The 24917-nt window shown below is 43.3% G+C and overlaps 1 non-coding gene across 1 annotated transcript; it reads left to right on the top strand.

The window, feature by feature from the left end:
- Positions 1–23498: 23498 nt before the first annotated feature.
- On the top strand, positions 23499–23570 carry TRNAS-ACU (transfer RNA serine (anticodon ACU)). The gene has a single exon. It is a non-coding gene; the product is annotated as a tRNA-Ser (tRNA).
- The last annotated feature ends 1347 nt before the right edge of the window (positions 23571–24917 follow it).

The raw sequence follows: 24917 nt of genomic DNA, 5'->3' as shown, positions 1-24917 counted from the left end.
AAGTATTCTTGCCACGTTACGAATCCTTCGGGGTGCAATTCAGTAAACTACCACAAGAAGTCATTCCCTCATACAGCCTCCATAGTTAAGATGGGCATGTACTAATTAAGGATGCACTGAGGACTCCATCTAATTTTTTTCCCTGCAAAAACTGAGTCACGAACTTTGTGGCACTTTCTGTCTATGTTAATCGCATTTATTGCAGACAACCGAATTTAAAAATGGGACATTTTTCCCACTACTCAGTTTCCAGTTTCCATTTGTGAGGTCAAGACGAAAAAAGACTCCGTGATGACTGTTTTGAAGTGAATGGTGGTGCAGCATACCTTCAAGCATATGCTCACAATAACTGCCATGAGAGCACCAGTTTGTTTGTGAAAACGACCACTGGTAGTGGTACCTGCATTTTATTACACAGTGGCTTCAAAACCTTTTTTCAGTGCAAGTAGGTTCTTTCAAATTAGAACGCAGGAATTTATCAATATAGACCATCATCATCATCAGCCTGACTATGCCAACTGCTAGGCAAAGGCCTCCCCCATGTCTCTCCAATTAACCCTGTCGTTTGCCAGCTGCACCCACCGTATGCCTGCAAACTTCTTAATTTCATCCCTCCACCTAACTTTCGGCCGCCTCCTGCTACACTTGCCTTCTCTTCGAATCCGCTCCGTTGCCCTACCAACATTTATTTATTGATTTGTTTATGTTACCCCTAAATATCCTCTAAAGGAGCAGCTCGGATACCTTTTAGTATTATATTAAACAGAGGAAAGATTAATAAACAAAATTAGCATAGCCAAAGGCAAGCAGGCCGTACTCATAGCTATTTGTACCTAGCACCAAAATATGAATACTCTTCTCATCCAACCATTCTTACTTCATCGAAATACAAAAATATGATTTCAATTCAGTTTTCAAATGGAACACTTGTCACAAAAAAATTTCCCTGCAAAGAGGTAGATATTCAAACAATAAACAGGATAGTAAACTGAAAATACGTGGTTACCTTTAAAATCCTTCAGACCCGAGAAAAGAATCTTTTGGCTGCAGTGCATACTTAAGTCTGACTAAGCGTAACTCTAGTACTGTACACAGAATATAAAAAATGATCAGGAAATCATTTATTTCTGCTTTAATTACTATGTAAGTATTCTACTTACGCACTATAAAAAGCATTCAACCATTAGCTCCTTAGCTTGAGCAAAGGTATACACCAGTTAAGACGGTGAAATGAACTAGTTGGTAAGAATTCATACTCAAGTAATACAGCGCAAAAAAACACTAACATCGAGAGAACGTAAACCCAGTCCTGACTCGCAGTTTAATACACAACAGAAACTTATTTACAACCTCAAGATATGCAGTGTGGGAAGGTGCGCAATCCAAAAAGGCCGCAACAGGACACATGTTTGCCGTCACTGCCGCGCCAAAAATGCATACTCATTATATTAGTGAATGTAGAGACTGTTGATGCAATCACCTCCATTTCTCCTGATATAAAAGCCTTCTGACACTTCCCACATTAACTGATCCCAGTGAAGGAATATGAAAGAATAAAAATCTTAGTCCTATGCAACAAAATTTTTCTTTCATCCTTTCAACTGCGCCGTTCACACGAGGCACAGTGCGCTGAAAGATGTGAGCCTGTCAGCGTAACTAGATATAAAATTCTCTTCCTGCTGCCCGCTGACACCACGGCATCTGACTGATATAATATTGACGACAAAACATTAGCACCTATGGCACCAACAATGGCAGGTAGCCTGTCTGAAAGATGTGAGCCTGTCAGCGTAACTAGATAAAAAATTCTCTTTCTGCTGCCCGCTGACACCACGGCGTCTGACTGATATAATATTGACAAAACATTAGCACCTATGGCACCAACAATGGCAGGTAGCCTGTCTTGTGCTTGACACCAAACTCAAGCGGTATGCAATCTTCCTTGGTGCGAGAAAGCACACATACTTTTACCTCTAACTCACATTGCCAAGGCCTCGAGATAGCTTATTAAGGTAGTATGACAGCAACCTTGTGCCCTACCGGCCTATCCTGAGCTGGTGTTTTCACTTGGCCTTGTATCAAACCTGCACACACATATACAACCAGATGTTAATAGCTGGTTATTGCTAATTTTTTAGACTGAATGGCAATACCATATGATGGTGGCAAAATCTACTGAGCATTGACTTGAAGTACAAGACATCACTCTTCACCAACTTCGAATATGTCAACAAGAAACTCAGGATAGGCGCTTTTGTCCTTGGGTAGTAAGCCTAGCAAACACGCCATGCTTTCCCCTCCATAAGAGCATCATGGAACGGCAGTCTCTTCGTCTGCCACTTTAACACTGAACTCCAATCCCATGCTTTCCTTTTTGAAGGCCGTACAAATATGAAAGTAGTTGTAACTAAACACTTGTAAGGCAAGGCCTTGCAAACTGCGCTAAATGTTTTGGTCCACACACACAAAGAAAATATTACTCAGGATAGGAGCCACACCTAAGCCTGCCCAAACTTCTTTCTTCCACACAAAAAGGCCCTTCTGTTCCCTCACAAACAGAATCAAGGTGAAATTGCAAAACCTTGGAGACTGCATCAACAAAAATACCACAGTTGTGGTCAGAAGAGCTTTTGCACAAACAAAAAGAAAGAAATGAGCTTGCATGCGTTCAAGAGTGGTTCCTATCATGAGTGATATTTCCCTTGCTTGTGTAGACCAAAACATTGAGCGCAGTTTTAAAGGCTTCGCCTTGCAGGTGTTTAGGTACAGACACTTACTTCGTGTTTGGAAGTTCTGCCAGCCAGCCTAGAGCCATAGTTGCAATGCTGCGGGTTATCAATGAGCAAGGCTGGGGATTAGATTTCAGTGCTGAAGCACCCACCACATGAAGGGATTCTGTAGTTCCTTGATGTATGGCCTTTGTCAAAAATCACAGCCTGGGGAGTTTGCTTCCAAGCTGCATAACGAGGGCCCTTGTAGCAACCTGGGAAGCCCTAGATTTCAGTGATGTGAGGATGAGAGCTCCTCTTACCTTTATGAGGTTTAGAAACCTGGTGATAGGTAACGGGACACACACCATGGCCGAGAAGCAAACTTCTTGGGCTCAAAATTTTTGACAAAGGGTGCATGTATGCAGGTGAGACCAAAACACATTTGCTGGGTGTATCACCCGAGGTCAAACAAAAAGCAGACTTGTTTTGAGCTTCACGGCAGCATATTCAAAGGAGGTAAAGAGGGGTATTGTAGTCTCATGTTTGAAGTCAGTGCCCATGAGGCCTTGCCACTGTCAGACTGCCTCTAGCTTTGGCCTTCAGCATTTTTTATCTCTTTATGATGAAGCTGGCAAGCTCACACCTGTTACCACGTTGTGCCACGTGTGGACAGCAGAGGGAAAAGGATGAAAGTAAAAAAACACCGTAAGCCTTTGTTCCATAGTGCTAAGATTTTAATCTGTCATCTGGACCAGTAACGTGGGAACTGTGGACAATGTTTGATATAAGCAGCGGTGGAGATGACTGCATCAGCTTTGCCTCTGTGTACTTGTATGATAAAGGAATCTGCATGTCTGACTTGGTAATGTCAGTGTACACATGTCCAGCTGTGGCCTTTTGGTTTGCGTGCGTGTTTTTTCCACAGCCTGTTTTTTGGCACAATGATTTCTACAAAAAAGCACAATTCTGAAACGTTTTAGGGAGCAGAAAACATCAACTTGACATCATATTTTGCCACCATGTATTCTAGAATCTTGCCACTCTCCTAAGGGGCAGAAACATGGAGGGTAACGAAAAGTGTTCAGCGTAAGTTTAGGACAATGCAGAGAGCTATGGAAAGAAAAATGATAGGTGTAACATTTAAGACACCTGAAGCAGGCAGAACGGTGAGGGAACAAATGCGGGTTATTGACATGCTACCGAAATCAAGAGGAAGAAATGGGCTTGGGCAGGGCATGTAATGTGAAATCAAGATAACTCCTTATCTTTAATGTTAACGGAGTGGATTCCAAGGGAAGGCAAGCATAGCAGGGGGTTCCAGAAAGTTAGGTGGGCAGATGAGAATACGTTTTCTGGGATACGGTGGCCACAGCTGGCAAAGGAATTATATGGGAGAAGCCTTTACCCTGCAGTGGGCATAGTCAGGCTGATGGCGATGATTCAAGTTATGAGAGAATTTGCGTAATTATGGTTGCAGTATGCACTTTGATCCAGTTCTCTGTTCAGTTTTTGTCACACTGTTGGTCACACTGTAAAACTGCTTTTACACTGTTTCTACCACTGCTCCCAAAAGTGGTAAAGGGAAGAATCCTGTTTTCTGTCTCGACTTGTATTTTACTCAGCTCTGCATTTAGAGGGTATGAGCTTACGACACGGTCGTTTAACCAGATAAGACTGCGAAAAATAAATCGCCATGACTTCTTTCAATATTCTAGAAATATGAGCTCAACATATGGTTCTGTTTAAAGGAGCACTAAAGAGGATTCTGAGCTCACCTTTTTATGATGGGAACTCGATCTACACGCTGCAAGCTTTCTTAGAGACTTCGAATTGTCCTGTGGAGCTGATTTTCATATTACATCGGATGAAACGTCCCGTTTCCCACCTTTTTTGTTTCTTTAATTGACCAAGAGTAGGAATCAACCAATTTGAGGAGTGCCTTACAGTCAGTCACATGGTGGCTTGCCACTTGTCATCGGCGGTGTGACACGTAGTAATACGGGGAATGATTTGTGAAAACAAACAGTCCACGGAGATTTTTATTTCTGTGGGCCTAATTGGCAGCTATGCTGTCTGCAACTGAAACTATTCGTAGAAACCTGAAAGCAAAGCAAAAGCAAGAGCCGCCTGTGACTGGCTGAAGGCACTCCCCGCGCTAGTTTACTCCTCCTACTCTCAGGGGGCAGTTAAAAAAAATGGTGGGAGCTAGGACATCTAATCCAATTTAACAGAGAAATTGGCTGCACAAGACAATAATTCGAAGTTTCCAAGAATGCTCGGAGCATGTAGATAGAGTTTTCATGGTAAAAATACGAGCTCAGAATCCTCTTTACTACACCTTTAAAGTACTGCATTGCATCTGAACATTTCAGACACTTTCCTTGCTGCACTTCCAAACCACAGTGAACGTGAATACTGAGACTTCAGGAACAATCAAGCAAAGTTGGCATCATTTAATTTAACAAACCATAAAACCAGTAAAAGATCATTTACATATCTCACCATTGTTAAAATCTGGACATCACATAAGGCAATTGCTAGCTCTTTTGTGAATGTTGCTATACTCGGATACATACCAAGAGAGAAGCAGCAGATACCATTCAAAGGAGGCCCTCCAGCCGATGACGTCGAACGATTTTCCTTACGCCATGGTTAATTTGCTTTCGTCTGGCTCCCCCTACGACGCCACCCTAGCAGGACTGAGGGGATTAACCCCATTTTGAGAATAAAATAAGTCCTCGCCATTGGCTGGGTGCAATCATTTGAGGGGCATTTGCCACTTTGTTTTTGAATTTTACCTAACTATATAAAAATTTCACGAAAGTTGTTACACCCGACCAAAAATCAAAACGTCAATCTTGCACAGCCACAGGCTTTGAAATCTTATCATTTTTTCCCATTCACTATGCACCACTTTGGAAATTCCACAAGACGAGTGTCTCAGCGGTTTAGATTCAAGCTAGTCACTTGAATGCGACGTGTTACACTGACGCGCCTAGAATAGCGACAGAAAGAGCGCATATTTATTTTCCGCATCCTTAACCTGTTGCAGGGGTAAAGAACCTTCCTCCTGTAATTCTGCTGTCGTCAGCACCTAACAACTTCAGACAGAGCCGAGTAAAAAACAAGTCGAGAGCCTTCAAAAAGCAGGCTTCCCTTACCGCCTTTGCAGGCAGTGGCAAAAACAGAGCTGAAGCAGTGGTAGAAAGTTCCCAACAACGTGAAAGAGGCTGAACACATAACTAGATCAAGTATGTGGCACTACCAAAAATAGTACACAAAATTTCTTAGCCTCCAAAAAAGTGGTGGCAAAATATGTCGAGCTAGTGTTTTCTTCAGCACCCCCTCCACCCATATAGTTATTAAAGGTCAAGGTAAATATTTTTAATTCTGTCACTCCTCTTGCATTTTAGCTAAGGTTGTGATTACATAAGGTGGATATGCACATTTGTCATTGTTTGCCAACTGTCAGACTTAAGTGTTCAACCATCATCGAATTCCTTAAAACCATCACAGTTTATTACATTACTAAGGCAAATCTTATCCCAGCTTGTTTTTACGAAAAACAATTTCCATGCCAAAGCCGCCGTCTCAAGTTTCAAAACTCGTGTAACAATAAATAAATAATAAACTCGAAAAAAGGTACAAAACTGCGATTTTTCAATTTTTGATTTATTTTATGTTCTCACAGTAATCATTACAACTACTTTCTAAGTTTCCTGGCAGACAAAGAAGCCAAAAAAGTGTTTCAGCGATTAGAAACAGTAAGCAGTGAGAAAAAAAATTTCTTAATTTAAGTAAAGTAGCTTTTTGTGCCATATTAAGCTGTGAATTCATTGTGAGGTGATACTAGTAAAAATATGAAAGGTAGTAAGCTGCACATTACCATTGAATGCAATTTATTCTGGAGAGTGATTGCAGTAATTTTTGTATTAGGCGAGAAAACAGTGTTGAAAGCTGAGCACCGATGCCAAACCTCAACGTTGCTCTGTGCCTGCTCTTCATTGCAATGCTCACTAGAGCCGGTTGCAAACCAAATAAAAGCAGTGCTGCAAGGTGCTCCAAATGGATGTTCCTATGTTTTGTGGGTTGAAAGGCCTGGTGGCATGTTCATCCATGTTTTAACACTTGAAACAATTGGGTCACTGATTACAATGTAATTCTAACATGCACAGTTGAAGCACAACTGGCTGTTTCACACGTACAGAGAAACTGGGAGTGAGACACCGCCACGCTTTGAGAACCGCTGCTGCCAAGAGCCGGCTAGAACGGGCGCATATTTATTGTGCATGTACCTTTGCCATCAATTCTCCCCAGCTGTCGGCAGCTGTGCTTTGCGAAGCACAGCAGCCATCCACTCCCAGTTTTCCCTTAAGTGGGAAAGAGCCTGCACATGAAGACGATGTGACGAAACACTACTGTTCTTTCCAAGGTGCTCTTTTAAACCACTTAGTGAGTTCAATTTCTTTATCTTGAATGACTTCAAGGAAGCAGAAGACAGCACCATCATTTCATAGTGCTTCTTGCATCTGCGCAATGAGGAGCGTGGCTGCAGTGGTCTTTGGTCCGCATCTCCAGTTACCACGAGGGTTGACTTGATGCTTCTTCTAAGTGGCCATTTAATTTTTATTTTTTGTAACCGTGCCCTTGAGTAGACCTCTGTACTCCAGAAGCTGAAAGCATTCAAGCCCAGCACACCACCTGCAGCAGTGCTTAAACCTACACTTGCAGCTGGCTCCAGCATGCACTGTAATGAGGAGCAGGCAGGGAGCAATACCACAGTAGGGCATTGATGCTGAACTTGCAAAATGATGCTTTTTAGAACAAAAATTACTCGAATCAAACTTGCGATTATAAATGCGACTGAATGGTATTGTGCAGCTTACTACCTTTCTTATGCTTACCAGGACCACATCACTATGCAACTGACAGCTGAATATGCCGCAGAAAGCAACTTTTTTCCAATTTAGAAAATTTTCTGGCACGGCTTTGGTTTACTCATCGCTGAAACATTTTATAGGCTGCTTTGCCATTCATACAACTTCTGTGAGACCATAAAATATGGTATATAATTCCAAAAACGGATAGCTTTCCACCTTTTTCAGTTTAAAAATAACGAAACATGAAACAAATTAATTTCAAACTTTTGTAAGTGAACACATAATGTCTACTCTTAAAAAATTGATAGTCATGCGTTTTTTATTAAGCCAAATGAAAAGTGATAGTGCATGCATGCGGTACTTCAGATATCTTTAGCGCATTCACCTTTCCACTGTGCAGAAAACATATAAGATCATGCACCTGCATAGTGCTTCACATGTTTATGATGTGCATGAGTGCATGTCTGCGCGAGCACATACTAAAAATAAAAAAACACTTCGCAATTTCATAATGCCTGCTGCCAGCCCAAAGTAGCTGATACGATGGTTGAATTGAGAAAGAAGGTGCTTCACCAGCCGCATAGCAAGCATACGCACCATGAATGTAGTTCTGAGCTTTGCGGTTCTGATCTTGCTGTGTACAATGGCTGTACACAGCCAGAGTGCACAGAATGCCCAGCGAAAACTTCAGCGCTGATGTTTGCAGCTAACCTTTCTTTCAGTTATCACTTTTGCGCTGTTTTAACTACGAGACCCTTCGCACTGTCGGCTATGCTCGCCATGCTGCCTTCGCATTTCGACGGTAATGGCCCCATATGCCAATATAGCCTTCCTCCAGAAAGCTTACGAGTACGCCACTCGCTATCACGGCTCAAATCTACAATGGGCGTTACCACGCGTTTCTCGCTTTTCTTACACGTATATATATAAGTGTTGTTTTCTGGTTAAAATGACATAAGTGCTTTCATGTGATCCTACCTTACCAGTCTAGCCTGACTTAGTACTTCCCTTTAGTGCCCCTTTAAGATGGGGCCACAGCACAATTTTTTTTGGCAAAAACCAGCCGGGATAATGATTCTTCTAGTAATAGAATAAACTACATGCATTTTTTAAAGGAAATCGAAGGTGCTCGAACAAAATCTGGGTCAGATGGCTTGGAATGACCCAATTTAAAGTTTATAAACCAAAATACACCATCACAAAGTTATTCAGTCTTGTCACATGTCAGCTGCACAAAAAACATGCACCGACGTCTCATCAACCGGTGTCTGCTGAAATTGCTATTTTTGTGTTGTGTACCCAGATATCTCATCCAATCCACTAGATACATCATGATACTTATGTGAGCACACTTATCAGTTGTGTTATAGGCAGCACCTTTCCCACTGAATGATGTATGAAGTCTTCAGCATACTTTTCTGTGAATACATCACAGTGAAGGGATAAGGAAAGGCAGCTGATCTACAACACAATAATGCATAAATGATCATGCACCACAGGTATTTTCTCCTCCAACTGCATTAACAACCAAAAGCGTCATTAAAAACTTTAGGTGCTCTTTGAATGACACGAGAAAGTTTTACTGGCTGAAATGAAACAGTTATGGTATTAGTGTGGCCACACCTGGATGTGCAGGTAAAGCAGTCAGACCCTATGACACGGCACAGCTGTGCAACAAGCAGGCAGTGATATTCTTGCTCTCTGCAGTAAGAAAATGAGAAAAGAACATCATCATAAAAATCAGAAGCATTCAACGCAAATCAAGAAAACTATAGATACTATACCACATGCAAAATGGTTTTGGGGCGGTTGGTTCAGCATTTTCCGAAACAGCGCTCGAAGAGACAGACAGAAGGGTGAGAAGCACTACACACATTGCACTGAATTAACAGAATTTTATTCATTAAGCATTACAATATACACAGTGCAGAAAAAAGAGCCAACAATCAGTCCCGTCACATGCTTCATCATTATTCTCATCTTTCCCCTTCCAGAAATACCCTTTGTTTCACTAGAAGCGATAGCAATGCACTGCTCACGCATGTCTCTTTATAATCAAAGATTATATGCAATACAGTGATAGTTGACTGAAACCAAGATGAAAAAGCACAGGAAATTATTGAGCGTAAAACAATGTTTGATTATAAAAACACATGCATAAGTAGCACCTCCCTATCACTACTAGCAGAACAGGCATTTTTGGAAGAGGGAAGATGAGGGTAACGATGGAACGTGATAGGACTGATTGTTCACTGTTTTATCTGCATTGAACATATACAAATGCTTCATGAATAAAATTTAGTTACCAGTTCAACATAGCATGTGCGTCATCGTTCTGCTCACATCTTCCAGCATTGCTCAGAATAATATATACCAAAGCTGAAGTACATCCAGCACACGAGGTTTTCCTCTTGGGTTGACCCATACAAAAACTGCAGCTTTTTTTTTTGCTTTTCATCACATTCAACACACTGACTGCTCTCGCTACGCCAGGTAGCCTGCAGACTGTCTTTAACCGTTTATAAGGTGCAAGCTGCACGCATGTCTCACCATGGCCGGTCTCGAGGGGAACGTGTGCTCTATTTCTTACGGCCTGTGCAAAGGGGTCTGTTTCTGCCTCTTGCCACATCGCGGTGGGGTCGCCACTGCCCCACCGCTGCATCCGCCATTCATGCGGGAGGAGAAGGTGCGTTCGCTCCCAGTTTGGTCCACGTCATTGGTAACCATCAGGCCCGTATGTTTCATCCTTTGCACTGTATGCAAATACTGTGAATCAGACCCCTTTCCTTTTTTTTGCCATGTGAGAAATCTGAAACGAATTAATGTTTGTGCATGCTTGCCTTCAGTCCAACTGTGCATGATAGCATGTATTCTTCAGGCACAAATGTCAACCGTTCTACACTTTACATTTCACAAAAAGTCAAGACTCTCAGCATTTTTAGTTCATCTTCTGACAGGTCTGCATCAGTGTGCAGAATGATGCGCCATGTGGAGCATTAGCATGGCAATTTTCAAAGTGTAAAGAATTCTGCAGCATTAATATAGCTTTTGAAATTTCAAGCACAGCTGCTTTAGCTTTGCAAAACAGTGGCATTAGCAAGAATTCATGCTGCACCCAAGCAAAGTGCATCATATAATTCGTGAATGGAATGGGCACTGAAAAACCCCAAGACTGGCCACAGGAGCACGGTGTGATGACAGCACGTTGCACACACTTAACGTCCAAGAGGCATAGATCTGCTCCTCTTGGAAAGGCGTTTTGAAGTTTGCCGGTGTCTCATGACTGTCTATTCCCCCAGATGATAATGCATAAATTAGTTGTTGAAAATAACTGCCAGCACGAGCTAACTGCCAGCAAGTCAAAGTTCGGAACTGGGCTTTGAATAAAATCAGCCTTTGCTAGCAAACAGACTTATCTCAGAGACAATGACAGCCAGTGTGACACAGTGTATTCTCCTGCATTTGTACAGCCTCCTCATTGCTTTTGATAAACCTCCCAAGAACATGAACTTTCCTCATATCATTAAGGAAACGAAGATACACCCAAAAAGATTATTCTTCTCAACCTAGCGTCGGTAAATTAAAGCACTCTGCAATGTTTTATGCTACTTGGCTTAACTTAAGATGTAAGGAGCTGAAAATTAACGATTGTGATGCTGACATGTTAATAAGTTCCTGAATTTAAAAAAAATTGAGGGCAGTGAACATTCAACCGCACGCACGGCTGGCCATAATCTCAACCCTTCTTTTAAAAAAAATGTTTAAATGAAATATTTTATTGGTAGCTTCTTCAGGGTATGCTGCAAGTTAAATGTATACGTCGACAGCAAAAGAGGGCGCTCTTTATTATTCCTTAAACAATTCATCGGACATCATTTCTGAAATTGCAATACTCAGTACGCGTCATTATCTGTGCCAGCACACACAACTTGTACTGTTGCTTTCTGGTGATGTTAGGCAGACAAGAATGCCTACAAGCAAACTTGCGCTTAACCCGAAAACTGCTCATTGGGAAAACTCATGTCCTCAAACATCTAGCAGTTCGGTGGCAGCAATAATAACATCAACATTAGAGTTTTTCCTGATACTTGCTAACACATTAGTCATTAGTATTCTTTCGAGGTACTGATACAAGTCCCTCATTTAAGGAAGTTGGGAGGTATATGGGGGGTAAAATAATTCAGGACCCGTGAAAAGTGATAGCGTAATTAAGTATTATATACAGTCTGGGACAAAAGTCTCGGGACCACATGTTCCTCAAACGAAGCCGGTAACTGCTTTTAGCCGGCGGCTGGAGACCACACTTGTGGAGGTGAAAGTCGGAATTTTGTTCTTTCGTATCATTAAGTATGGTGTGCAGCCACCAGCTAATAGTAGAGCTATCGGCTTCGTTTGAGGAACGCGTGGTCCAGAGACTTTTGCCCCCGACTGTACATTGCCCCACAATATTTATCTGACAGTCAAATGTTAGTATATGCGAGTCTGACTACGCTCTACAAGTATCGTCTCAAGCCAGCAGCCAATAATGGCGGTACAGGATTTACCACTCGCACGTTGCGGACACTTTTGCCCCCGATGGTACATTTTTATGAGGTGAGCTCAAAACTCACTTTGTGAGTTTTCCTTCTCTTCCCCTTAGCATTAAGCATCATTTAATCATGGTCCATGACATGTGCAAGAAAATCATCAGAGTACTTCCTTCTGGATGAGGAATGAGTGATTCCTGCTTTTAAATATTTTCACCGAGCACATTTTGTGATGAATCTGTGCACATGTGGGCTGCACTGAAGACGCGCAGGCTCAGCATTCTGTTTTTTTTTTAATTTCGGTGTTGCACTCACCATGAACCAGTGGTCGACAGCACGAACCAGGTGAATGCCACATACCACCGCAGATACAGGCAGGGAGCAAGCGGTCGGGTCTTCACGCCTCTAGCAACAGCAGACGGAGTAACTCCTGGAGAAAAACTCCCATTGCTTCTGCGGCGATTGTAAAGGCCGCAGGAAAGAGTGAAGCGGTCCCCTTGACACCAGCTTGGCCTGATATGCATACGAATGGTAAAAGTGCATTCAGAATGGTTCTGAAAATCCAATGACATCATTTTCAAGCCGTTTTGACCACACGTTTTGTAGAATGGTGAACACATTTGCACCAATTACTTCGTTTCTTTAAAAAGACCTCAAATGCGATGCCTATGTTTTATCTACCTATAAGAACACTTGTAATATATTTGAAGATTGCCTCGAGGCAGTTTACTGATGGAAAAGGCTGAAACGGTCAACAATTTTTCCAAATTTATTTCCCCACCAGTGCGGGCCACATAAAACTGAACAACTGTAACCCTTATTGATGTACTTCATGTCTACCCCTCATGTAATAATACCCTGTAATGGGGCCTTTGAGTATGAATATATAAATAAACAAGTAAATACCCATGTTTGTAAATACACACAGAACACCACGGGAACCATTACCAAAAGAGAAAAACATTCTGAGTGGTTTGTTTTATTGTTAGGTAGTAATGAGCACGTAAAATATGTTATGTAATGTATCATATTCGTTTGCCGGCACTTGAAGCAAAAAGAACGCGAATCCCCGAATCCTACAAAGGGTTCCACATTTTTCACATACTGTAATGGCTGAAATTCAATTCGTTTAAACCAGCATGATTATCCAATGTGCACTGAAATCCAAAAGCTTATTTAAATGCTGTCCTGAAACAAGCCATAAAATAAAACTTTGTCGGAATTCACGCGCTCCTTTTCATTCCGTACAACTCACAAAGTTTACTTTTACGAAGAGGCAAGATCCGTGCTGTAGGCTCCAAAGTGGATGCAGACGAGCCACATGCGACGAGCCATGATCCACCTGCGAACACTTGTTATTAGAGAGCATAGTGACATAAGAAATGAAAGAATGTGTCACAACATTGATTCCCCTCAGTTATGAATAGAGAAGACTAGGATATTTAACGCAATCAGCTCCCCTAAAATTGCAGTCTGTCAACACAAATACTACTGTTATCATGACAACTGCCAAAACCTGTTAAAGCACCAAGTAAACCCCAGAAAAATAAAGGCAGCACACACAAAATGCGAGTATGTGTGAAAGAATTCAGCAGGCATTAATTACGCATTGTAGCACGCAACAGACGTGACGCCCTTTATATTCCAACCAAAATTTATAGGAGCAAAAAGACGCAGAAACACAAAAAGCTTGACAAATGAGTGTTCAATTTTTAACAGTGATTAGCAAATGGTAGACAGACTTGTGCTGAAGCTTCTCCTCATACTAAAAGCCTGTAAAGAGAAGCCCATTCCTGTATATTATGGCATTCCTTTTGTGTAAAGAACCACACAGGAGAACTGAATGGACATGCTCCGAATTATAATGCATCTTTTCAGCTAATGATAAGGATTGCAAGCTAATAACACGCCGAGTTGCACAATCGCAGCATTTGAAAGCTGGCCTGCAAGTACTCTCGTTGCCGCTTACTTTTGCACTAACTGAGAATTTTTACATTGTGCTAAATAGGCGCACTAAAGTTTCCGTTCAACGGATTCACTACAGGCACGTAACATATATTATAATCGGCAACGTATCCATTACCATTTTGATCGCGATTCGTGCGGGCGCTGTGCTCGAGTACTGCCGTGTGTGCGACGTGACACGATCTTGGCTGCACGGCCGTCGGACTGTTTTCCGCGGCGACAAAAGCAACGCTGCCATCCTTTTGCGTCTTGGTGCTCCATTCTATACATTTTGTGATTATGGGTGCTCGGGTTACGAGTGGCCGGCGGCACTGTGTGACTTGTGTGAAAACATGGGTGTGCAGTGCAGATGTATCTTCGGGGGCGTCATTTCTTTTTATTTCCTGCCGGCTGTGCAGATGTTCGTCTGCAATAAATATTTGCGCGATGAATGGGTGACTGAACACTTCCTCTAGCCATTTCGGTTTAGGTTGTGACAACATGGTACTACGCGATTGCGAACAAGAATGATTGCCGCATTTAAATCCCGGCTAGTTGACAGTGTAGAATCTCTAATATGTCTTAACTCACGAGTCTACTTTTCAATGAGCATTCCACTCTGTTATGCAAAAAAAAAAAATAACTGGCAGCAATTATGGGGTAAAAACTGTCCACAGAGCAAGTTGGGCATAACGAGTCTTGATGAAAAAATGTATATATATTAAAAAAATTTTCCATTGCTTTTTTGTTTTTTTTTGCTTTGACAAATTCTTGGCAATGTGAAGTTGAAGTGGGATCTTGGTTTCCACTGTAATCAGAAAAATTCGGTGACCTTGAAGCGCCTCATGATCCATGACACTGTTTGTTGGTGATTTTGCTCACGGTCCCTTTCGATCAGGAGATCACCGGTACGAAAGTGGATGTGTGCACAATGCTATTGTTGCAGAGCAGCTCGTGAACTCTGCTTTGCTGGTGTTAAGTAGTTATTCAGCAGCACTCCCTGGGACAGCGGCACCAGTTTGTTTAAAAACACAATTTCTAAGCCTTGAGAAGGATATTTCATGGATACACATGCACCCTGCTACCTCCATTTGCCTGTGACTGCTTGCTACGGACATGATTACTTGTCTGCTGAGTGACGGCGATGGCGAGCACAATCAGCTGTGTATCGACAGTGTAGAACGCTTCCCAGATTTCCTTAACCCTCCTTACATTTTACACTAACAAAAATTTATTTGCTGATATATAGACGCATATTTGCACCTTCCCCAGCGATCGGCTAGGTTTTCTGGCCCACTTATCTATCCTTTCACATTTTTGTGATCACGACAGTACCATTCCTGCACAGATTCAAAGCTAAAATAACAAGGCTTATTTCAGTTCTTTGAAATGTGCTAAGAATTGTTGCATGGTGGTTGGTTCTGCAATACCGACGTTGCCCTGTTTCTGAGAGTCCTGTAGTATCAATGGAACCGCTGACCTACCAACGCAAAGACCGCATTTAATTTGAACCCATTCCCTGACTCCTCGGATGGAATGATATGGCAGTTGCTGCTTGCATTAGCAGATTCCCCGCTTTGCACCGGTGCTTAGTTCTGTTCTTGCCCGCTGCGCATGCCTGAATCAGGAGTGTTGCATTTTTCTTTTCTTCTGCGGTGTACTCAGTATAAAAAGTGCTAACCTAGCATTGCGGGCTGCGAGTAGGCATACGTGAGGTTTTAATATAAGCAAGCGATTCTGCTGTTTTAATTTTAAGCAGGTTATTTCATTTTGTGCAATGAGGAATCCAAGCCAAGGTGTGAGTCGCCGAGCCCTGACAGTGATTTTTACACTAGAAAGAGAAGCTCTTTGGTAACCAGAAAGTGTGTGAGCTGGTTGGAAGTCAGTGTGCCTGGCAGTCCACGGGTTAGCATAACAGTCTGTGCAGACAGTGGGGCAAGCATTGTGATGGCAATTCCAGTGTGCCAGAAAGGTATATGATTCAGGCAGCGTTCGATTTATCTGCTCATATCCAAAGTCTTAAGTCTTTCCCCTCTGCACATTAATGGGACAAGAACACATGCGACAATGGGCCGTACGCATTTTCACTCTGTCCACTATGATCAGCAAGTTTCTATGTTAGCAAAGCGTAAGTGCATTGAAAAAAGTTTTTTTTTTCAGAAACACTGCTAACTGTTTGATTCCATATTAACGAGGACTGAACTAATGAGGAATGCCTGTATATGTGAAAGTATGGTTAATTGTTTTAGTTCTGATGATGACACAAGCAATTATTCTGTGTTATTTTGAATACGAGACTAAAGAAGTACAGTTATCTTGCAGCTTATGAAGATGATTAGAAGGATGCGTTGTATGGCACAGCAGTTTGTTGGTTGAAGAATAGCGATTGGCTTTACCTGACACCACTTAAAACAGCAGACTGCAAAATGAGCCCTGTAGAGCTGGTAAAGGTATGTTAGGAACAAAGTCGACGGAAAAGAGCACCACTGCACATAGTAGCAATTCTTGCTCTGTTGTCCTCGTCCTTTAGCGCAGTTTCAACATGCAAACTTACTGCCGGTTCACCCGACAGTACACCCGTACCAAGTTTTGTGAAATTTGTAGCAAATATCAACAGGACAGGAAGCACGGTGTACGCATATCTAGTGCATACTGTGCAGATAGCTTACTTCCTCATCATAGCTTCGCCCCTCTATGTTTCTTACCCAGCACCTATGGCCCTGTTTATGCCATTGTCATGTGCTGCAAATCACCAAACACATTTTTGTACTCTTGCCCTGCTAGATTGTTTTGGCCCGTTAAGTTGTTTCATCCAAATTGGCAAGCTTTTAGAAAACATTCCTGCAATAGCCAACTTGCTCTTGTTCTTCACGACATGCACCTTGACTGCAATATCCCCTTCGATGCTTTTCTTCTTGGCTTTGAGAAAAACATGTGATTCCCTCACTTATGTACGGCTTTTTTTGTCGTGCTTTAACCTGTATCCAATAGCTCTAAACTGGATCCAAGCCAGCCGTCGGCAGATTTTCCTTCCCAATTCTTAAGCATCCTGCCTTTTCCTGCAGTCTTGGATGACCCCCAAGGCATTGCTCTTGAGCCTCAGCTTTTTACTACCTACATTATGGCTTTCCCTTCAGTGTTTTGTTACATGCCTTCACTGATGGCTACATTAAGAGGTCTGCCATCTTGCAATAAATACCCATGTTTTAGTTCTCCAAAACAACATTTTGCACGCTCTAGAATGGCCTGTTTGCTAATGTTACTAAGAATGTGCTCATATTTTTTTTATTGTCAGCAAAACGACATTTTGCCTACTTATAAGGCCTTACTGAGAAAGGTATATTCACTGGATACTGGTTGAAACACTCAGCCATTCACATGGCTTGCAATGTAGCATGGTATCACCTCATAATGCTTATACGCCCACCTACAACCTAGGATATTTACACCACAACATGTACTTAGCATCGCCGTCTTCCAAGTTGCATGAAGATCCCCTGTGTGGCATCACCTTGGGCTTTCTAATGGCACATTGCACAAACCGAACTAAACACATATCCTAGAATGAGTTCAGACCTGAGCCCTTGTTTTATTTGCTCAGACTATTGTTGAAGCTCCAGTTTCACAGCACCAAAGGTGAATCTTCAAATTAATTCATGTCGTGCAGAAACTGCAGGTTTTTTTTAACTCTTTACCGTCACATAGCCAACTAATCTGTTCTGACTCATCTTTCCTTCTGCACTAGCCGCACAAGTACTGTTGTGCCTCAGTTAGCTCATGCCACTGCATTTCAAGATTGATTTTTGTTTTTGCCGCTAAAGGCTGGAATGGCCTTCCACGTCACAAGGCTTACTAGCCTCTTGTCCTTTGTGCTGGTCACTGCAGAAATCCACCCAGTAAATGATGATGTTCATCCACTGATCAAAGTGATTTCCCCAAGGCAGAGAATATTTGCAATAAGGGAGTAAATATTCATTAATATCCACCGAAGTGCAGTCATAAGGCCTCAAAGAAGAGCTACAAAGCTTTCCTTTGTAGCCGTATGGCTATGCTTGGATGGTAATGGTTGATTACTTCTGCACAAAGCTGACCACTCAAGTATTGTCATTTAGTACTATTTAGGTATAATAAATGTTAAAATAAATTGTTCTAATGAAGTGCTTAGTCGCTTGCTCAGCTCGGCAAGCCAATGCAATGTTCTCTTACGCGTAAGAACTTTCCTCACAATCTATTTCAAGTAATATTGGGGCACATTTACACAATACTTTTGTTGGACGGCATACAGTTGCATTTACGCTTACTTGCACACTGTTCAAAAGCTAGGTCTAGCCAACTGAACGTGTGCAATCAAAAGCTAAGCATGCATTATTGTGCCTGTCTAGGTCAGATTTTTCTTGGTTTCTCTCTTATAGTCTCTTCAGCTAAGCAACACACCGCCTTCATAACATGGCTCAGTGAGAATGCTACGAATGCATGTTTATGCATGTGACTTTTATATATTCAGGATAGTGTTAACAGGGCTGTTGGTTCATCTTGAACACAAAAGCCGTCAACTTCAATTTGCAGCAAAGAGACACCAGTAAAGACAAAAGTCATCACTGCTTTTCTGTTTTTTTTTTCGGCTTTCTTCGGCCTAACTTCAAATTGGTCTTTTCCAAGTTTCTGATGCCTATCGATGCCTCAATTAATTTCATTCTTTCAAAACCAGACTTGCAGTGAAATAGGTGTATTTTGCTGAAAATGTTGACAGTCGGAAACTAATAGCACACTCTTTTTAAAATTCAACACATGTTGAGTTGTATAAACATCAGTTAACAGTAAGCAATGCTCACTTTTGCTAGCTAGATTGTGAACTGATCACCTTTTACATTCAATCATTCTACATTTTACTAATGAGTGAAAATATCTCTTAAACATTGCTTTAAAGTTGTACCAGAGAACATATGCACATATGCCTGTCACATACTTAAATGGCTCAATTTTTATTTCATTTTATTGTGCAACATCATAGACCTCATACTAGAAATCCAAGTTTACAAATCCTTCTTGAGATGGTGTTTGCTCGAGATAAGCAGATTATAGGGTCATTGTACCCTGTTTCCCTGACTGTACAAAGTATTCTTTCCCAGCCTAAGCCAGGAGCCATTACAATGTAAACCCTCCAAATTGGTTCTTGCATTTACTCTACCTGTAATCCACTTTACTGGCTCCCACAACTCATTATGTTTATAGTAATACAAAGACATGTGTAGACTTTTATGCAATTAAAAGGCACCGACATTGTTTTCCACTCACAGCGACATTTGAGAATGCTTTGGAGTTGAACGTAGTATATGCCAGCTTATTTTGTACATTGCAACAATGACATGGCCTTCAGCAGAACTTCACATACTTGTTTTCAATGCTGTAGTCTGATTTGTGCAACGGCAATATCACCTCATGAAGATGTGCTAAAGGACTACCTGATGGCCCACTGTCTCTGTGGAGAACAAAGCGCCTTGCACTACAACCAAGTGATGCATGTCTAAGCCCCTTTGCAGCCACACAGTGCTATTTCTATTTTGGATTTAATAATGGACTGAAAAACAACAAAAATAAGTCACTATTGTTACATTGTCACTGTTCTGTAAAATGTAGAACTGATTTAATTAGAACTGATTTTACCTGTACCGAACAACTGGAAAAGTCATAATTTCTCATGTGCATTTGCATTTGTGTTTGACAGCAGTGTGCTAAAATGCGAATTTTTAATGCATACACAATTCAGACACACACACAACTTATATATTGAATAGATAAGCCTGTCTTTTGCATTAGAAGTCAGCTAGCTGGCTGTGGGTAGTTGGGGGGGGGGGGGTTGTTTACATATTAAAATGATGACAACTGTGCAAAAGACAGGCCAACAGTCGGCCGATTCGGTCTGCCAAAACCATGTCATCGTGATGTCTGGCTCTATGTCACACTGCGCCGACGAAAACAGTCGGTCGACTGTCGGCGTCGGCGCCACGTCTCCCACAAGACGGCAGTTTGCCGATGGTTCGCCAACTCCCATGTCACACTAGCGAGACAATGTGTGAGACCTCCCGCCGACTTGGCCCTTTCTCGTTCTCACTCTTCTTTTGTCATTTCCTGCTATGCGAAATTCATGGGCCGGGACGCTTCATTTTTAACTCTTTTAAATAAATCCCACCATAGTAAAACAAACTCTTAACACTCGTGATTATATGAACCTATATTGAGTGAAGCCCAGTACTGAGCGGCACTTATTGCTGGGTCAGAAAGGCATGGCTCGAAAAATAAATCCAGTCGCTCGCGGGTAAACAAGACGGGAGAGATTATTTATAACGAATATAATAAAAACAAGAAAAAAATTCGCGACCATGCGGATTCGAACTAGGAACCTGTGGATAGCGAAGCTACTGCTATACCCACGACACCATGGAAAACAGAGCACTTCGTTGTTTTCAGAGTTGCTGATAAGAAACACTCAGCAGTGTGACACTCGCGACAGAAGTAAAAAGCAGGCGACCCATGTGCGAAAACTCGGCCGGCGCGCTGCACCGGTCGCTGCTTGCGAATTGCAGCCCCACTGCAAGCAGGGACACACAGAGCAGCAAGCATCGCTGCGCCGCTCGACTCATGCACTCGAGCTCAAATCGTACGCTTTGCCACTCGCAGCGGTCTGATTACTGCTTGGCTTGGTGTTGAAGTTCCCACCATAAAAGACAAAATAGCCGTATTATCAGAAAGACCGCCTGCTATACACGAGCAACGACAAAGCATGCTTGCGCTAGTAGCCAGATTTCGGAAACGGCACAGCCTGCGGTCGCGCCAGGCGACGAACTGCGCTGCTGCCTGCAGCGCAGCGGACGCCGCTTCGCGAGTAGCCTGCGCTATAATATCTCTTAATATCGCTTTGCTGTTAACAGTATAATCTTACCATAAACTAAAATTATGGTCAATTTCCGCGACACCTTCGGCTGCGGAGCCAGCGGACCGCTGCGGACGACAGGCGAGCCGGACCGCAACGGCGGGCCAGCGGCAGCTTGCGAGGCGATTCTGGCGAGGAATTTTGCTCGCATCAGAGTTGTTGCTTTTACCAGCAACTCGGTGTTGATCAACGATCCTCAGGAATGATACATTTGGCACATTTCTCTGTCTCAGCGTTTATTGCTTACGTCAAAAACAATCTTAAGCTGATTTTTATTACTGCGGCGGACGGGATCCAGGCTGGCCTGCCGGTGAGCACGCTTGGTTTACTTCACGTCCGCACCGAAAAAGTCAAAACAGCCATGCTATCAGAAAGGCCGCCTGCTATATTCGAGCAACGACAGCATGCCCGCGCAACAGCCGCGCTTTCGTCAACGATGCCGCCTGCGAGAGCGCCAGTGCGACGAACTGCGCTGCTTCCCGGCTGCCGTGCTTGTCGCTAAGCCTAGCTGGTTTCGCATCGATGCCGCAGCTCAGGGCGCTTTGGAACTAGCCAGCGCCGTAATAAAGAAACTTCTCTAGTCACCCCTTTACTGCCAACCTGTCCCATAATAAAAAAGTTAAGCTCGATTTCCGCGACGCCTTCAGCAGCGGATCTAGCAGACGTCAGGCGAGCCGCACGAAGCAGCACCAGCAGCTGGCGGCTGAAATTTGCTTGTATCGTAGGTATCACCTCAACCAGCACCTTGGCATTGGCCAACGATCCTCAGTAATGATACTTTTTGGACATTCAAATATCCCAGAGCTTGTTATGAACTTAAACAGCACTGGAGCGGAATCGTGTTCGTGTCTGGTGAATGTTTTAGCTCGACGACCGATCTCGCGTCGACTCGGTCGGCAGACTGGGTTTGTCGGCGTCGCGGGCGTCACACTACGAAGACATCTGGTCGTCGGACGCGTTGGTGTCGTTGTCGGCCTAGTGTGACAGCTTGGTCTGCCACAGACACGGTGTGCCGACCCGGTCGGCCGATCATCGTGTCGTTGTCGTGTCTGCATCGGCGTCGTGTCGGGCTAGTGTGACAGGCCCCTTAGGAAAGGCTGCAAGTGCAATTATTTTTTTCTCTGTCAGCAGTGCATTAATACTGCAGTGTGCAATTTCGAATAACTGACTGAAATATTAAGTATGTAATCTGAACTATTTGAAAAACGTGATTATCCCGGTTATAATTACGGTCGGTTGATAGCAGCCTGTACTGTGGCCTGACCACAGAATTCGCAATAAGAATTGCGTCCTTGTTCTGAAATCCTGAGGGTAGCCTAACTTTCAGGGGCGCAGCCTTCTGTTATTTTCGCAAATCGTTGACCGTTGTGAAAACATCGCGATCAAACGAGGAAGAGTTCGCGATCGCGATATTTTTCGATGTCTTGGATATAAATGGCCCACATGTCGTTTCCCACACATATCACAGCCGACCACGATTGTACCTTCGACGAAAATCCTGCGGCAAAGAAAAAAGCGTTTACGGAACGGATGTCTCGAGTACGCCGCAATTAATACGGGCTATTCCTACTGCAAGATATCTGCGTTTTTCTACAAGTTGTTTTTCTACAACCTGTAGACTACAAGCACGCATGCCTGTACCGCCGCACGTGATTAGACGACAGGCACTGCCGGGCGCGCCAATCGGACAGCTGGGACCATCCGCCTCGCTCGCAAGCGCCAAAGTGATCGTACACCTTTCCGCCTCACGTCCGCCTGGTGGCCGAAAACTGGCGGACCGCTCGCGAAGTGGGCCTGGCGGAAGCCGCTCCGAAACGATCGTACAACGGCCCTAACGGGCAAGGCGTCGCGCCGAACGGGCGATGGCGTTCCGTGGACTCCCTGCCACATCTGAAGCACGCTGTCGCGTTCCACTGTTAAAGGCGATGCTTAAGCGTCCAATTTTTTTCAGTGGTTAAAGATCCCCAGGTGGTCGAAATTATTCCGGGGCCCTCCACTACGGGCTCCTCTTTCTCCCTTTGCTCTTTCACTCCCGCCTTTATTCTTTTCCTTAAACGGCGCGGTTCAGGTGTCAACGAGATATGAGATACTTCGCCATTTCCTTTCTCCACAAACTAAATATTATTATTATTATTATTATTACTATTATTATTATTATTATTATTATTATTATTATTATTATTATTATTATTATTATTATTATTATTATTATTATTATTATTATTATTAATATTATTATTATTATTATTTCTCGCATGATTTTGCGGCGCACATTCTCGCGACCGCACTCGCCTGCGCTTGCTCCCTGCACAAATAAGACATTCTCGAGCCCCGTTGAAGAAACTGCATAAACGTTTTGTCTATAAGCCGGAGAAACTTGCACTGAGAACAGAATTTGGATGGTTCTTAATTTCTGGAAACAAAAATTTGACGCCGAATCTTAGTATAACTAAGATGTTAACTTGCACTGAGAACAGAATTTGGATGGTTCTTAATTTCTGGCCCCGCCGCGGTGGCTCAGTGGTTAGGGCGCTCGACTACTGATCCGGAGTTCCCGGGTTCGAACCCGGCCGCGGCGGCTGCGTTTTTATGGAGGAAAAACGCCAAGGCGCCCGTGTGCTGTGCGATGTCAGTGCACGTTAAAGATCCCCAGGTGGTCGAAATTATTCTGGAGCCCTCCACTACGGCACCTATTCTTCCTTTCTTCTTTCACTCCCTCCTTTATCCCTTCCCTTACGGCGCGGTTCAGGTGTCCAAAGATATATGAGACAGATACTGCGCCATTTCCTTTCCCCAAAAAACCAATTATATTATATATTAATTTCTGGAAACAAAAATTTGACGCCGAATATTAGTATAACTAAGATGTTCAAGCGCGCTAGAGATCATGGCTTGCTGGCAGCAATGTAAAACAGCCCGGCACTATTTCCGTGCACTCCGCCTATCCAGGTTTCTTACTGAGGTGTGTTCGTGTACTTTGGTGATAAGCTTTCTACATCTAGTGACAGCGTTTACATCAGTTCGAAATGGTGCGGAAGAGTGGGTTTTGAGGAGGAAAAGCCCGACTGGTCCTTTGCCGCTGTTTGTTAACGCGAAAGCGTTACGGAGCTTGTGTCGCTGAAAAGCCGTTGTCGGCGTTGTGGGTCGTTAGCGTTGTAGAAAGAAACACGAGAATCTTGAAATGAATAGCTGCGGTTCAACTACTGTTGAGCATGCTTAGGAAGCGGAAGCTTTGGTGTAATCGGGCAATTGTGTGCGAATTGGCGGCTGTAAGGTTGAGTGCGTTCCGCACAATGGATAGACAGCGCGCCCACCCTGGAAGGTGGCAATTAAATTACTGGTTGATTGCGAGAGCTTGCTCAAACAGTGAATGCTGCGGCCTATTGCTGCAGTGCCGCATATTTCCCACAACGTTGTTAAAGCTAACGTATGCAACCCACATCTCTCTGTCATCACCGCGGCGTACCTCAAACGCTATGGATGCGTCCACTGATCCAGGAAGCCAATTTTGCGCTCTTCCTTTCCTCAAAATCATCGGCTTCTAGAACGTTGTCAACGCGAATGCCAATGAACACAATGAACGGTGACAGCCTATAACTTCAGTAGCGGCTGGGTGATGTCATAGATATCACGTGGTTTCTCCTCTGTTGAAACTGGAACTGGTTTTGGTTTTGATTTTTAGGGGTTTAACGTCCCAAAGGAACTATGACCAGGAAGGACGCCGTAGTGAAGGTCTCCGGAAATTTAGACCACCTAGGGTTCTTTAACGTGCACTGGCATCACGAAGTACACTTGCCTCTAGATTTTAGCCTCCATCGAAATTCGTCCGAAGCGGCCGGGGTCTAACCCCCATCTTTTGGATTCGCAGGCAAGCGCCGTAACCACTGAGCCATCGCGGCGGCTCAACGTCAAACTCGCGCACAAG

The sequence above is a fragment of the Amblyomma americanum genome, chromosome 9 (assembly GCF_052857255.1).
Source record: "Amblyomma americanum isolate KBUSLIRL-KWMA chromosome 9, ASM5285725v1, whole genome shotgun sequence".
Taxonomy (NCBI): domain Eukaryota; kingdom Metazoa; phylum Arthropoda; class Arachnida; order Ixodida; family Ixodidae; genus Amblyomma; species Amblyomma americanum.
The sequence above is the reverse complement of the archived record's forward strand: the minus strand, read 5'-3'. Positions and strand labels throughout refer to the sequence as shown.